Source organism: Cicer arietinum, chromosome 7, assembly GCF_000331145.2.
Source record: "Cicer arietinum cultivar CDC Frontier isolate Library 1 chromosome 7, Cicar.CDCFrontier_v2.0, whole genome shotgun sequence".
In the NCBI taxonomy this organism is placed as follows: domain Eukaryota; kingdom Viridiplantae; phylum Streptophyta; class Magnoliopsida; order Fabales; family Fabaceae; genus Cicer; species Cicer arietinum.
In genome coordinates, this window is record NC_021166.2 from 46,171,947 (window position 1) to 46,174,952 (window position 3,006).

Sequence of the window (3,006 nt, forward strand, 5' to 3'; positions counted from 1 at the left end):
AATAATAATAATAATAATAATAATAATAATAATAATAATAATAATAATAATAATAATAGTGTTATAAAAAATTATTTATATATATTAAAATAAACCGGTGGAATAGGCATAAAACGTTATTTTGTTGGTGTGCATAACCTATAGTCCTTTGACTTTATAAACTAATAACAAAACCTTAGATTTTGCCTATTTAATAAAAATTTAACCCCATCTAGTCTTTGGTAGGCTAAACTGCATACCCATACCCTTGTCGACCATGATCTCTTTCTAATTTAATATTTTACTCTATCCATGTGTCGATTTTACAAATGTAAAATGGTTTCTCTGCACTAAAACATTATTAAAGAAACTTGTTTTTCAATATATGTTACAAAACTACTATCCTGAGCAAGTCATACAATAACCTCAATTTTATTTACAAACATAATTATATAATTGAAATGATGATTTTTTAATTACATTCTAGGGAACACCAAGTTTGGATGAAAGTAAGAAGCAATGCTAATGATGCAGCTAAGAAGGAAATCGTAGTCCCTGGTGTATCAAAATAAGTATGGTATGCTTGAGCCAACCATGTCTTCCATTTATTTCTGTAATGTTTTTCAATTTGACGCTTGATGAGAACATATTTCTTGCTATCGGCCACTGCAGCTGTATAAAGACTAGGGAAATACATATTTGTCGGCAAATCATCACCTAATTCATGGAAGAGCTCTGCCAAATCTTCATCACTTCCAAGAAAGTTTCGAAAAACACCAGCTGACTTAAGCTCCTTTACATCCTCAACATTGTTGACTAATGTACCCATAAAGGAGAAAAATGAGCAACATTCATAGTTGTTACTAACTTCCGAACACATCTCATATGCTTTTAAGTTTAAGCAAAAATAAGGTGTGAAATCATTGAACACAAAAACAGGGAGTCTTAGTTCTCCACTAAACCAATTAGACTTGAACGAAACCAATTAGACTTGAACGAAATGTTACTCCATATCCATATATCTGTCTTAATTACTTTTACTTGAATTCCTGCTTTTTTTAGATCTCCTATGCTCTTGTAAGTATTCCAACTTAAATCAACTTCTTGTTCATCCCAACCTTTTTGGTTTAGGGCTGTAATTATTCCCATTTCGTTGTGCTCATTTCTTTTGATTGTGTTTCTATTTGATTGTTTTCCTCATAGTCGAGAGTGTTTAGGAAAGACGATAGGAATATCGAGCGACTATAATCAAGTATATGAATATATTTATAATTTTTCAATGGTATCAGATACATACCATCATGTTTGGATTTACCCTTACCAAGATAATTTTGAAATAAAAATTCCAAGTCGGTTCTCCAATCTTCGCACAGAATTTCAAGCAATTTCATTGGAAGTTGGTTCTCCAACAACATAACATCCCTCCAGATATTCATTAATTGGTCAAGCTTAAGGTTTAGTTCTTGCGGACGTTGGTCATCGACATTTTCCATAAAATGTAGCAAAGCACATCCATCCACAAACAACATCCAAGAAAGGTCATTGTCATTGTAACCTTCAGCTACATCTTCATGGAACATGTTCTTCAATTTGTTAATATCATCTTCAATCTTTTTAAGCAAAAGTTGGCATGCTTGGTTATCATCTTGGTCGATTTTTCTTGCATATGTGGCAACAAATGGTGATGTCCATAGAAGCTTATAACGATGTCCTTCCTTCAGACTTTCGCTATTGTGATGGATGGGACCAAATGATATAATCTTTGGTGTACAATACTTATAAAATCTTTTATTTTGTCGCAAAAGCTGAGGAACTCTTTGGATCTTAGGAATTGAAATTTGATTATTCTGATGAAACCTTTGTTGTGCCTCCTTTAGTTGGGCAAGTCTTTCCTTCATAATATTTTCTTCCATTGGTTGTATAATAGTGTGACTTTTTCAACTATATTTATAGCTCATACACATAATTTGTATTCTCTTTTTTTTTTTTAAATCGTTTGACGGTGCAGTTGCTATGCATAATTTATGTTGTTTGTTATAAAGTATTTCTCCTGCAACCAAAATAAAGAAATTCAATAACTACTTTCACAATTATTACAAAATTTAGTTAAGTGCAATTAATTTTTTATATTTCAGATAAAAAGTAAATTAAATTTACTAAATTATCCTTTTTAATATCAAACATTCAATTATCATCGTTAAATGTTTTTAAATTAAATGGAAAATAGAATTGAAAGGAATTGTCGCCGATCATGAATTCCAAATAAGCAGGATCTAAGGGTTTTAGTTATTCCCCCGCGTATCCTTATTGGCAGCGACAAAAAATAATTTCACTCGTTAGTTCGTAGAATCATAGGTATGGAGGTCTTGTGCAATCTGTAAGATTTATGGGTTACATATGTAATTAATTAATAAAGTGTGTTAGGGTCATTGTATAATTAGCCAATAAACTAGGGGTCAAATAATATATAATAGTTTATGGCTAAAGAGCATAATAGTTATGAAAATTAATAGTGTAGATACCAGACAGTTTTTAATTTAATGAGGGGCTGAATTGGAAATACTGCAATTTGGGATATAACTAATAATAGTTATATATAGGGGTAATGGTCCCCAAGGCAAACACAACAAGACTATTCAGTTTCAAAACCCTAAAGGAGAAAATTCTCTGGTTCTCTCTATCCCCATCAAGAGAGCAAGGTCTTCAGGGTGTTTTGCTGAGGAAGATCACCCAACCCATTGGCTCTATCATCATCATCTCAGGATTTCATTAATGGCAATTCCCACAGGTACGCTTCCGCCTTTGGCTATTCATCATGTAATTGACATGGATTGTTGAGCACAACGTTATTAAGGTTTTTCCAACAATTGGTATCAGAGCCTACCATGTTTGAAAAATTAGGGTTTGTAATTTGGGAATTTGGGAATTTTGATATATATATATATTATGGAATCCATATTTTTAACGTGTTTGAAAAATTAGGGTTTGTAATTTGGGGAATTTGGGAATTTTGATATATATATATAT

The 3,006-nt window shown here is 31.7% G+C and overlaps 1 long non-coding RNA gene across 1 annotated transcript in view; it reads right to left on the reverse strand.

The window, feature by feature from the left end:
* Positions 1–1,887: 1,887 nt before the first annotated feature.
* Positions 1,888–3,006, reverse strand: part of LOC101494016 (uncharacterized) — a 10,665-nt gene continuing 9,546 nt past the window's right edge. Inside the window, exon 3 of the long non-coding RNA XR_012163933.1 lies at positions 1,888–2,029. This is a non-coding gene — a long non-coding RNA (uncharacterized lncRNA). The remainder of the gene's footprint in view (positions 2,030–3,006) is intronic.